This window comes from Dermacentor silvarum, chromosome 4 (genome assembly GCF_013339745.2).
Source record: "Dermacentor silvarum isolate Dsil-2018 chromosome 4, BIME_Dsil_1.4, whole genome shotgun sequence".
NCBI lineage: Eukaryota > Metazoa > Arthropoda > Arachnida > Ixodida > Ixodidae > Dermacentor > Dermacentor silvarum.
The window spans coordinates 221949309-221963381 of NC_051157.2; the positions used below are offsets into that span (position 1 = coordinate 221949309).

The window sequence follows — 14073 nt, forward strand, 5'->3', positions numbered from 1 at the left end:
CTATCGCAATTGATGCTTCGCCTTTCGGGTGAAACTGCGACATTTTTATTTTTGGAGATACGAGCAAGTTACCGCTGAATCCTTGCGCGCACTTGTAGACGAATCACCGCAGAAGACCAAAGACAAATATCGTCAGCGTAGATTGACAGGTGAATTGCCTTGAGTAATGGTTCAGCAAGGCCAATCATAGCTTAGTCAATCATAGTGGGGCTCAATACTTTTATACAATCGGCGGCGTCCCACACGACATTACGAAGAAATTCTCAAAGCGACAATGTGAAGAAAAATCACAAATCATGCAACACACGAGAAGTATATATGGCCACAAAGTATTCGTGGACCACGTTTGTGCCACCAAAGGCAAGGGTATATGCCGTATGCAGCCGGCTCCAACGATGCGGCACGGGCCTACATCCTCAGCGTGATGCGATGCGTGAACATTTGGCTAATATGAGGGGGAACCACGTTTAGCTGCTGCACCAAGTTAACAAATTATGCAACTGTTCGCGCCAGTCTATCGCAATCGCGCTGTCGTCCTTCAATAGTGATTACGCCGCGTTTGTCATACCGTCGTCCTCAATGCACCGTTAGAGTCGTTGTCGTCAGCCCAACGTGCCTATATTTATGCTAGAATTCTAGCCACTGTAGCACTGTCGTCGTAGACGCGTTGTCGTCATGCCCAACGTTTATAGATAATCTATAAACGTTGGTCATGCCGCCGTGCTGGTGTGCGATCTTGGCAAGAGAGTGCCACTGGCAAAGTGGAACGATAGCGGAGTGGGTCGCATTTAGCCGAAGCAACGCGCGAGTCTCGGTATATGACCACTGCAGGTGTTAAATAAACGTCACTTCATGAATCCGATGTGGCCACATTGCTCTAATGCTAATCGCGGTGTATCGTGGACAGTCATCGTGAGATTAGTTCTGCCCAGGCATATGCCTACCTTTGCGCGCCGATACCGTTCCCCACCCCCCACCGGGCCTATATACGCCCATGACGGTATTCTCGCGATCACCAACTTTTGCAAGACTCACGGGAACATTGCGTCAGTTTTATGTAAGGTGAAAGTTAATAGCCCGTACTCATTGACTTTAGGCGCTCTTATACCGGTATGCGCAATTGCTATATATACCTGTTTTTGGCGCCGATCGAGTGAAGCAGCTAGCTATAAACTCATTGCTTCAATTTTTTTTCACGCGATAGAACAGTGGACTTCATCTGAAGTTGTTATAAATATTTGAACTCTTAATAGGGAGTTTTAGTATAGCGGAAAACGCTTACGTTAGCGTTAGCGTGCGACGCAACGCTAACGCAAAGAAAGGCTGCACGGCGCGGTACAAGGCAGTGTTTTAGAATAGCGGAACGGAGCAAAACGCTAACGCTAACGCAAATACACTTGGGCGCCATCTCGAGGCAGATACAGCAAACATGAGCAAACATGAGCAAACCCTCTCGTTAAGCCTACTCCGCCGCTAATCGAGAACGTATATCGAAAACAACGTCCATTTGTCACCTGTACGCTACTGTCGAAGCATCATCACACATATCTAAAGCAAACACGAGCATTAGTGGGGAACGAATGAGCCGAACAGTGCAGGCCGACGACTCGATAGATCCGAAGTGGACGGCTCTCGCTTCAACAGGCCGCCATCTTCCCTGCGTACGGAATCCCTTGCGTGCGTTAGCGTTGAACGCTATATTCCGGAAATAGCGTACGTACGTAAGAGTTCTAGGCTACGTTTGCGTTCTGCGCATGCGCAGTTTGCAGCACGCAACGCTAACGCTAAATCCTTGCGTTTGCTGTTTTCCGCTATACTAAAACTCCCTAATTTCTTGCATTCGGAGGGGCACTTAATAGAATAGTGCCCGTTAGAATATAGAAAACGCCGCGACAATACGGAGAGCGTTCTAGCAGCGTGCGAAACTGCGATGAAATACAAATACAAGAAATGCGTGCCAAAATTGCAATGATAAGTAACTTTTGAATCAAATTAGCTTCTGTCTAATTAAAAGTTTGAAATAATGTTCGGCGCTGATTGTGTGACACTGTATCGTGCCATCTTATAACTGAAAAATGTTGGTATTCTAAATGAGTGTTTAGCGGAAAGTTTTGAAGAATCGTGGGCCGCAATTGCTTGTCCACACGGCCTATAGAGCTTCACGGAATGGTATAGTGGGACGGCTCCGTCGATAGTATGCACGTGTACTGAAATCGTGGTTCGAGCTGAATGATAGGCAACGCATCTAAGATATCTAGGAGTTCGATTACCGTGCGAGCTAAGTAATTGGGAGATGCGGCGAAGGTGACACGTGCTACCAATGAGAGAGAGAGATTAGCAAGATTGGGTGTTGTGCCCTTTTCATGTGGCCCCAACAGGAAGGCATGCTCGGCGAGAATATGTAGTTGCACACGCACTTTCGACACTGAACTATCCGCATATTCAGTGTTTGTATAAATATATAAAGGTGGATGATGCGTTCGTTTTAGGCATGGAATACTTTTAGCTCCCGTCGTCGGCCACCTTCAAGTGACCTTGAGCCAGAAGACAGAGCCGTTATCCGGGCATCGTTGCGAGAACAAAACGAGATCGTCCGGGCAACCAATCAAAAGTCAAGGAAATGCGGTCTCTGGCCCCCCAACGCTTTGCACAGGACCGTATTACATACGCTAGTTACTGCCCAAACAAGTTACAACAAATATTGCTTCCGAGCTCTTCCTAATGTTTGTTCACAATATCACCCAAGCTGTAACTTCTAGTACGCTGAAGTTTTATTTGTAATTTCTCATAGCGACGGCTTCCCACACTTCACGCACACGTTTCCCCACTTTCACACTCCAAATGCCGACGCAATTATAATAATCCTAATAATAAAAACATTTTTTTGCAATTGAGACATTGACAAATTAAATCGCACGTTAATGGTAAGGCGACTTGCTCCATCTGAACGCTAACTTGCTGTGTTCATACTTAACTCTCGAATTGGGCTCTGGATTGGCAGAAATTGAACACTGGTGCCGTTGGTGGCCTGTGAGGTGCACTGCTAAACTTAAAAATACCAACTATCTTCATTGAAGTCGCAAGTAATAAAAATGGCCGCGTATCTGCGTGCTTCGCTGCAAATGTCGTCGAAAGACGATAGTCTTCTGCCGGCCGTACTACATGAGTGCTGGTCTGATCCTGGTCTGGCCTGTTGCCTCCGGGTGCGCCTCGACTCACGATCTTGCGCTAGCCGCTCGGCTCGTTGCTCGGACGTTTCCTGGGCATGCTTGAGACGACGAGCGTCGGCACGCCGGCGCTTCTCCGCTGCAATTTGGTCGTCGGTCTTTTCCCTGCGTTGTCTGGGCATGTCTTGTAGAGTGGGTTGTATTTCATCAAGCGGCCATTTATGTTTTGCCCTGCCTCTAACAGAGCTTCCTTTATGTTGAATCGGCCGCATCTGGCTGGCATTGATAAAATTGAGGAGGCGCTGCGTGGGACATGGACGCCATCTGGCAATACATCGGGAAACATGAGCTTGTGCAGAGGGTTTCCTTCCTCCATGGCAGAGGGCGCTCGTTGGCGCGCAGTCGGGGAAACACGAGCTTGTGCAGAGGGTTCCCTCCCTTCGTGGTAGACGTCGTTCGTCTGCGCGCATAGCATGACATTTTCAGCGCAGCTTAAGAAACTAGGGTCTTTAGAGTTACGTATCTATGTATTTTTTATTAAAGGAACACACCTCCTAATACTTACCTAGTGATGTGGCGCCTCAGATATGCGTAATATTTACTTTTTGATTGATAACGTTCACAAGTATGAACAGCCGTACCAGTTTAAGTAGTGTGGGCGGTAAGCAAGTGGTCCAACTTTGGCTGGGTGGCTGAATCAGTTGACAGACAGACAGACAGACAGACAGACAGACCAAATTTTCAGCGTTTAAGTTCCCCAAGAAAGACTATCGTCTTTAATAAACTGCTACATTGGCTTGCAGTGCTGCGAGGTCTACACACCATTAAGTGTCGCAGTACTAACTTCCTTACAGGAAAAACCTGGCGCTGCAATTTTTCGCCCAACGTAACACAATCCGTGGTGGTGTAGATGGATTTGTCTACAATTTGGCGTGAATTCATTGTGGCATCACGTTGCACTTTCTCTTTTCTCACGTCTTGTTTCGCGCCTACCATTAATATTGTTAATTTGCTGGCGCATAAATAAATTACGGCGGGCTTCGACCATGCATGTATGTCGCTAACTCTAGACCTTCTTTAGTAAGTAGCGTACCTTATGTATATGTATATAAATATAGTCACGGGGATTCACAAGTGCAGGGGAGAGACAGTATTTACAAGCTGCTGCTACCAGAGAATGGCTGACAGCATCTCAGGAGGCATGTCCCGTCTTCTTCCTCTTCACGTAGCACAGCGGTCCTTTAATGGCAGGCTCATACGCGATGCCTCGTAACAATATATATATATATATATATATATATATATATATATATATATATATATATATAATGTATGAACTCAAAGGAGCTTGACGCCCTTATAATCGCGCTGACAGAATTCTGTCCGTCTTCGTCGCAGTGCCGCTAGAAAATAAAAGCACGATAAGGGCACCGACAAGCACTGAAGACCATCAGATAGTGCGAGCATTTGCTGAAGATCGCACACGCGTAATTGACCTTCTTTTCATTGAAAGCATAGCTCTTGCCCGTAATGCCCTGAATGTTATCGAATCGTGGAAATTAGAGCCAAAATGGCACCATTTAGTGCCCTTGCAGCAAGTGAAAATAAGCTTCAAGAACGCATTATAAGAATTCACAAGGTTGTTGGAAGCCGGAGGGATGACGTTAGGGAAATCCCATGTACTGAAATGTATCTGCTGGCAAAAATAGCACGCGGCACCACCCGGTATGAAAGGAGATGCTGGTACCTTCATTATCATAGCCATCATTAGCAACTAAAAATAACTGAATAGCTGAACGAACGGTGTATCGCAGCCAACGGCCAGCATGATGTCAACGCCACGGTGCTTCAGCTTCGGAAATGCAGCGTTCCGTGACTGTCTAGGACTCGTACTCCCATCTAGCGGTGGCGCTGCGAAACAGCTCAAATTTTGTTTCTCCGCTCGCAAGGCGCGAACTTCAAACCATGCCTATCGCTGGAGATTGCGCGCAGCGATGTTTGCTTCATTTATTCAGAATACTTCGAGCCATGTCTGTTGCTGGGGATGACGCGCGGAGATATTTGCTTGCATTATCAGCAGCCCTGAGCCTTGCGACGCATATTTGTGGCTATGGGATAGAGTGCAATTTGCACAAATTTCATTAAAATAGGCATCAATTTGTTGAAGGTAAAACCTTGTCAGACAATAGCAAAGTACATTTGAAGGGCCACTAACGAGAAATATGAAGTTGCATTAGTAAATTGTGCGTCTGCAACAGAACCCGTTCGCCCTGCTGTGGCAGCCAGTGTAATTATGACCTCCCATTCTTGACCGTAGAAAAAGTAGAAAGTTACCTGTCAAGAAAGGGGTCAGACCGGGAGGCACAATCTCTCCAATGCTATTCACTGCATGCTTAGAAGAAGTATTCAAGCTATTAGACTGGGAAGGATTAGGAAGTGGGGATCAACGGCGAATATCTCAGCAACCTTCGATTTGCAGATGACATTGTCCTGTTCAGCAACAATGGGGATGAATTACAACGAATGATTGAGGACCTTAACCGAGAAAGTATAAGTGTGGGGTTGAAGATCAATATGCAGAATACAAAGATAATGTTCAATAGCCTGGCAAGGGAACAAGAATTCAGGATCGCCAGTCAGCCTGGCGATTTAGAGTCTGTAAAGGAGTACGTTTATCTAGGTCAGTTACTCACAGGGGACCCTGATCATGAGAAGGAAATTTACAGAAGAATAAAATTGGGTTGGAGTGCGTACGGTAGGCATCGTGTAAATCCTGACTGGGAGCTTACCACTATCGTTGAAAAGAGAAGTGCACAATTATTGCATTCTACCGGTGCTAACATATGGGGCAGAAACTTGGAGCTTAACAAAGAAGCTCGAGTAGAAGTTAAGGGCCTCACAAAGAGCGATGGAACGAAAAATGTTAGGCCTAACGTTAAGAGACAGGAAGAGAGCGGTGTGGATCAGAGAGCAAGCGGGATAGCCGATATTCTAGTTGACATTAAGGGGGGGAAATGTAGCTGGGCAGGCCATGTAATGCGTAGGATGGATAACCGGTGGTCCATTAGGGTTACAGAATGGATACCAAGAGAAGAGAAGCGCAGTCGAGGATGGCAGAAAACTAGGTGGGATGATGAAATGAGGAAATTTGCAGGTAGAAATTGGAATCAGCTAGCGCAAGACAGGGGTAATTGGAGATCGCAAGGAGAAGCCTTCGTCCTGCAATGGACATAAATATAGGCGGCGGCGGCGGCGGCGCGGCTGCTGCTGCTGATGATGATGATGAGATGCTGCTGCCTGTTGATTGATGATGATGATTTTCGACCGTAGAAAACAGCCGTTCAGCAGCCCAAGTTTGTCAAGAAAACGAAAGTATATATATTTTTTGTAGTCGACTCTAGGTACATGTTTTTGATGTATTATATATAAGAAACGCGCCTCGTGCGTCGAGCTTATGCATATAGCCTTCTTACGAATTGCAATATATATTTTTTAATAATTTTAACGTTTAACTGCGCAGCAAAACTGGTGCTAGAGAGATGGCCCTCCCTATTTGCAGGCTACTACTGCTTCTTCGCTAAATGGAGTGCTGTGATCCACGTACAGTAAAGGCAGACGAACCACAATCTTGCCGAGGCATTAAGAAAATAAATCTGGTTCTTCGTAATTGTACGATGCATAAATTTAAACTGACGAGTGCAGTGGTAAGTTCGCAATGCAGAGTTTCGATTTGCGTCCTCAATTTCGAGATACGTTACAGGCAGAGCATAAAATTTGCTTTATCGCGCAATCCCTGGTCCGTATACTTTTGCTCACGGGCGTACACATCTAATCCAATCTGTCATACATTCGTTGTAGATGCCTTTATATTAATGACACATCATTCTACCTGTTGCATTATCAATATTATGGAAGTCTATGCAAGCCAAACTTGACTACTGTATTGTGATTGTTACGAAATTACAGTGCATCGGACTTGCATCTTCACGTCATGTACCTAGTGAACAGTTCATCGTACTGTTATTGTATTTCAATCGTCAATGTAGTAATAAATGTCGCCGTTTCACCCGAAAGGCGAAGCATCAATTGCGATAGCAAATTAGTAGAGAGCTATACGGAGTAAGGATAGTAGTTTTATCAGCTGTATTAACTTGGACATGTAGCAGCAGCATCAACGCACGGAACTGTTGTCGACGCCGTCGGTGTTTTGCACGCGTTCGCACCGAACGCGCGCGGCGTTGGTGACTGTTGCCGGTGCCTCTGGCGGCGGCTCGGAGGTTTTCGACAAGATCAGCCGCCGCCAGAGGCGCCTGCTGGAGTCACGGACACCGCGAGCGTTCGGCGCTAATGCGAGAGAGAGTGCGCGCGTCTTGCGCACTCTCTCTCGCTCTCATGCTTAGCGATGAAATCCGGGAGTGACCCAATTTACAGCTGCAGAGCGTCAAATGCCGCCATTGCCTGCCACGTCCAAATTATTGTTTGGTCTACAGGCTCTTCAACGCTGCTGCCTTCGTATACCCTAGCCGGTCCTTGATTGCATCGACGATGTCGCCGTTTCTGAGCAGACCATCGCGTCGGTTGACAGTACGGGGGAGGGGATACCGTAGCTACCGCGGTCGCCGGACCCTACCGCACGGTGGCACTTGTTGCGTGCACCGCCGCTCAATGGTGACTGCGGAGAGGCGTGTCGGCACCGCTATATTCCTCGGTTGTACAGGCAAATTCGTTGTAGTGGTCTTCGCTATAGAGGCATTCACAATGTGCGTGGCAGATGGTAATTCGACCGGGAAGTACTAAATCATTGGTTATGCAAGTCATTTCGTTGTAGAGGCGTTCCACAATATCGTGCAGGCAGGGCATCCTTTCATTTTTGTTCCTTTATATAAGCCCGTTACCATTTTTTCCCCTGTCTGTGTCTCTCATTGTGAGGGGGTGCTTAATAAGCTACAAAATTATTTAAAGCCAAGGACAGAGGGCGACGCCGCGCAGAAGTTGCTGCGCCACCTCGTCGTGTCGTCTACTTGGTTCTAACTAATTGCTTCACGCGTGCAATAACAGCAGCGAGCGTGCGACCCAAAGTAACTTCCGGTCACGCGCCCTATCAGCGTACTACGCTGGGATGAAAAATCCGGCAGAACCCATCTTACGACAGCTGTCGACGTCAGGGCGATTAACATGCAGAGCAGTGTAGTGACCACGGTGTAAGATATATACTCTTTACGTGAGGACACTCGCGAGACGCGATCTACCAGATGAAGTAGCAGCGGCGCGCGTCCATTGACCAGTGACGGCAGCGGATACCTATCGACGGGACGACGCAACTTCAGGACAGAAAATGTTTTTATTGGTTTAATCTCCCGTTGGTATAGCAACCGCCGCTTCGCGGGAAATCCGGAATGATCGAGTGATGCACGAAAGTAGGTCACCGGGGTGAGAGTGAGGGAGAGGGCATGCGCGCGTTCCTTGTCCGCGCAAGCTCTCGCCTGCGTTCTAACTGAAGTCGCGTCTTTCCGCCGATAGGCATCCGCTGCCGTCACTGGGCCGATAGACGCGCGCCGTTGGTACTTTATCTGGTCGATCGCGTCTAGTAAGCAAGCCGAGAAGTGACCCCAACCTATATATAGAGTAAAATATCTTACACCGTGGTAGTGATCGACACACCAAATTCCTGAAGACACCCGTATTTAGAATCTGCAGTGCTCCCAGGTGCTCCTTCTGATGTTTCCATTGCTTCGACTATATGCGACATACAATGTATCCGGGATCGGCTTCCTTTTCCGATAACAATCGCTCGCCAGGGTTGGCCATGGCCGTGTGGGCATGCCGACGACTGGATGGCCACGAAGCGGTGACGACGAATAGACTGACGAAGAAGGAATGACGTCGACGGAATGACAAAGACAGTGCGACGACGTCGATGACATGGCGAAAAACGGATGACGATTCTGGATTGACGAGTATGGCGTGACAACGACAGCGTGACGATAACGGCGTGAAACAACGGCACGGGATGACCATGAGTGTATGACGATGACGCTGCGAGACCATTGGAATGACGATGATTGTATAAGGTGGATTCACACGACCGGACGGAGGAGGAATTTTCGCAGCGGATGGCGTATCACGTGACGCGCGCGTCATCAAAACGTGCCGCCCTCGCCTAGTCCGGGCTCCTCCGCTCGCGGTCCGGATTGAAAATGCTCGCCGGTATTTCCATCCGTCCGTTTGGCGGTCGTCTGACCTCAATTTAGCGTAGTCAGCGTCAAATCTGTCAACATCGGAGGCATTGGCGTGGCTACGATGGCGTGTTATCGGCTTGGAGCCACGTGTGATTTCGTTGTGCAGCAGTGACCGCGCGTATTTTGTTGTGATGCAGCGGGAAAGGCGAGTCGTGGTTGAGCGCGCATTTCTATTTACTCAGACCGCGCAGCCTGCGTGACTTCAACATGAGTGAGGGGCACAATAAAACGCTAAGTGACGAGGCAACCGTCACTCTTTTGGTTCTTGTTGAGGGATTCATAGCACTAAGGCATATATGGCACGCCGAGTATGCAAACGCGCAGCTGCTAATAAACGTTGGAGTCGAGAGTAAGCACGCGGATTCCGCAAACGGCGGTCCGGCTGTGCGAATGCGACCTAACTCGGCTGCGCCGGATTCAAGTGCTGACGTCACTGTTTGTCCGCGGAGCAGGCGGGATTTTGCCCTCGCGTGTGTATCCACCTTTAACGACCACGGCGTGATGAAAGTCGGATGACGAAGCTGAAATCACGACGATAGAACGAAGACGACGACGGCCTCACAACTATCACACACCTGATTGCTCAAGGCTTACTAGGGTCCAATGACCAACTAGGGTCATTGGGTAGGGAAATGGACGGACGGACGGACAATCTTATTTGGTCCTAAAGGTGGGTTCACACGACCGGACGGAGGAGGAATTTTCGCAGTGGATGGCGTATCACGTGACGCGCGCGTCATCAAAACGTGCCGCCCTCGCCTAGTCCGGGCTCCTCCGCTCGCGGTCCGGATTGAAAATGCTCGCCGGTATTTCCATCCGTCCGTTTGGCGGTCGTCTGACCTCAATTTAGCGTAGTCAGCGTCAAATCTGTCAACATCGGACGCATTGGCGTGGCCACGATGGCGTGTTATCGGCTTGGAGCCACGTGTGATTTCGTTGTGCAGCAGTGACCGCGTGTATTTTGTTGTGATGCAGCGGGAAAGGCGAGTCGTGGTTGCGCGCGCATTTCTATTTACTCAGGCCGCGCAGCCTGCGTGACTTCAACATGAGTGAGGTGCACAAGAAAACGCTAATTGACGAGACAACCGTCACTTTTTTGCAACAAGGCAAGTTGGGCCAGTTGGTTGGGATTCATCGTCACTTTTTTGGCTCTTGTTGAGGGATTCACAGCGCTATGAAATATAGAGCACGCCGAGTATGCAAACGCGCAGCTGCTAATAAACGTTGGAGTCGAGAGTAAGCACGCGGATTCCGCAAACGGCGGTCCGGCTGTGCGAATGCGACCTAACTCGGCTGCGCCGGATTCAAGTGCTGACGTCACTGTTTGTCCGCGGAGCAGGCGGGATTTTGCCCTCGCGTGTGTATCCACCTTAAGAGACTACTTTGTCGTAGGGAAACGGTTACAGGCATAGATACCGGAAAGTGTGAGGAGAAGTATCCCAAGAATTGCTAATCGCATTGAAAGCGTGTTTTAAAATGGTTTCGATGTGTACGGAAAGTGTCTTTTCAGATAAAAGCGCAGGATGCAGCCACGCTGATACCTTTAATTTTTCGTATAACTTACGGCAAACTTATAAGTTTGTGCTTCTGCACAGGAGAAGTGTTTAAAATCTCTGAACTTCGGTTTAATGCACTCCTGCTTGTCGAGCTTGTTTTTACTGCCCGCTCAATTTAGTGGGCTACGTTAGAAGTCGAAACCGGAAGCCGCGCAGCACCTGTGTTTGCAAACAACTAGGAAACATTGCGCTATATCTGGACCACGCACTCTACCATGTTTAGCGAACTTTCCCTGTGCCAAAGCGACCCAAATACCAAAGAAAAGCACTTTATTTATGACGTCACATTGACGTCGCTGTTTCATAACTAAATTGAGAGTACAATGTTGGGCCTTCATTTACGTGAGTAGTAATCATTGTACAGCGATAGCTGTTATGGGCTCATGCACTCACCTGGTTGTTTCGATATCCGTCGGTGTCCCGTCGCTAGAATCTCAAAACTCTTCGCGAGAAAATTAGAAAGAAGGAAAAGAAAAGGAAGAATCTTACTATGCCGCGTGGAATTCGAACTCGCGATTAGCGATCAACAAATTGGCAATCGAGTATTCTACATCTCAGTCACTCGGCCGATGCTGCAGTAGCGAACAATGATCCTGCAGAGCGCAATCGTGCGAGCAGCTGCCATGATTGGCTCATGCCCGCTCAAAGTCTCTTTACTGGGTAGAGCTGGCGTCCGCGCCTTCGTCGTGGTGATGGGTTGTAGCAATGGGCAGGCCTAGCCTGGTGATCGAGACCTGAAATTCCTGGTCTAGCTCGTTGCCTTCGCAGTTGCGGAGGCGGTCCTACCTTTTCATCTGCATGTATACGTTGGTTGGTTGGTTGGTTCCTGGCCTTATGGCTAACAATTCCTGGTCTAGCACGTTGCCTTCGCAGTTGCAGAGGCGGTCCTACATTTTCATCTGCATGTATACGTTGGTTGGTTGGTTGGTTCCTGGCCTTATGGCTAACAATTCCTGGTCTAGCACGTTGCCTTCGCAGTTGCAGAGGCGGCCCTACCTTTTCATCTGCATGTATACGTTGGTTGGTTGGTTGGTTCCTGGCCTTATGGCTAACAATTCCTGGTCTAGCACGTTGCCTTCGCAGTTGCAGAGGCGGTCCTACCTTTTCATCTGCATGTATACGTTGGTTGGTTGGTTGGTTCCTGGCCTTATGGCTAACAATTCCTGGTCTAGCACGTTGCCTTCGCAGTTGCAGAGGCGGTCCTACCTTTTCATCTGCATGTATACGTTGGTTGGTTGGTTGGTTCCTGGCCTTATGGCTAACAATTCCTGGTCTAGCACGTTGCCTTCGCAGTTGCAGAGGCGGTCCTACATTTTCATCTGCATGTATACGTTGGTTGGTTGGTTGGTTCCTGGCCTTATGGCTAACAATTCCTGGTCTAGCACGTTGCCTTCGCAGTTGCAGAGGCGGTCCTACCTTTTCATCTGCATGTATACGTTGGTTGGTTGGTTGGTTCCTGGCCTTATGGCTAACAATTCCTGGTCTAGCACGTTGCCTTCGCAGTTGCAGAGGCGGTCCTACCTTTTCATCTGCATGTATACGTTGGTTGGTTGGTTGGTTCCTGGCCTTATGGCTAACAATTCCTGGTCTAGCACGTTGCCTTCGCAGTTGCAGAGGCGGTCCTACATTTTCTTTTCATCTGCATGTATACGTTGGTTGGTTGGTTGGTTGGTTCCTGGCCTTATGGCTAACAATTCCTGGTCTAGCACGTTGCCTTCGCAGTTGCAGAGGCGGTCCTAGCTTTTCATCTGCATGTATACGTTGGTTGGTTGGTTGGTTCCTGGCCTTATGGCTAACAATTCCTGGTCTAGCACGTTGCCTTCGCAGTTGCAGAGGCGGTCCTACCTTTTCATCTGCATGTATACGTTGGTTGGTTGGTTGGTTCCTGGCCTTATGGCTAACAATTCCTGGTCTAGCACGTTGCCTTCGCAGTTGCAGAGGCGGTCCTACCTTTTCATCTGCATGTATACGTTGGTTGGTTGGTTGGTTCCTGGCCTTATGGCTAACAATTCCTGGTCTAGCACGTTGCCTTCGCAGTTGCAGAGGCGGTCCTACCTTTTCATCTGCATGTATACGTTGGTTGGTTGGTTGGTTGGTTCCTGGCCTTATGACTATAACGCGCTACGGGGGATCGGTCATGAATGGTGCAGCAGGAAAAATAAACTGAAACAGAATGTATTTGTAAATAAAGGGAAGATAATAAAGTCATAATCGTGTCCATTATTGATTGCGTGCGTCTGCTTCGTCTTCATTAGTCTTTTTTCTATAGCGCTTGGCTCCTCATGTTTACTGGATCACGCGGACGTCGCCTTGTTTTCCTCAATGATAGCGTGAGGTCCATTAATTGGGTAGCACAAACATAAACTTAATAAAAGCCGAACGAATCCAGGTGTAGAGACCAGTGGCGAAGCCCGGATAGTTGTGAGGATGAGGAAAAGCTTAGTATTTCTACTTCACCACTGGGTGGCCGCAATTTCCACAAACGAACATGACTCGCACTTGCTTTGCTTTTCGAAAAAAGATTTCTCGCTCGCACCTGCGAATGCGGACCCTGTGCATCATCACATTCTTCCCCCACCGTGGACTCTATTCGCAATGCACACGGACTACAGGTGGCGCGCGAGGCGATCCATGATGGCGCACCGAGAGAGTATCAGAATAGGCGACTGCGCATCCGTGTGGTAGCACGCCGGGCTTTTTCTCATCTTTCTCGTCGCACGCCGAGTGTATTCTTATTTTTCAGAGTTTATTCTCATTGGCTGCGGAATGCCGCTGCATAACCAAAAGCATGCATAACGAGAAGTGCGTGCGTGCTTGTTACTTTACGGCGAATGGCGCCCTTAAATTTACTGAAGGATGTAGGCGACGTGAATTGTATCTAGAACGAACGCTATGGCTGGAGTGCAGCGTTTTCGGTCTAAGCCAGAAAAAGTACACCGATCTTGTTTTCAAATCAATCGAAAAAGGTCAGTGCAAGCAAATATGCCACAGAGCAAGCGATCAGCGCGAAGCTCCGAACCTAGTTACGCTCCGTCAGTTACGCTAGAAAACCAGACACCAGCTGCCTAAATGGCTCTACAAATAATCAACTGTTGCGGGAGCGTTTGGGCA

The 14073-nt window shown here is 48.4% G+C and overlaps 1 protein-coding gene across 1 annotated transcript in view; it reads left to right on the plus strand.

The window, feature by feature from the left end:
• Positions 1–14073, plus strand: part of LOC119450991 (F-box/LRR-repeat protein 12) — a 462769-nt gene that overhangs the window by 333973 nt on the left and 114723 nt on the right. The gene's annotated exons all lie outside the window — the stretch shown is intronic.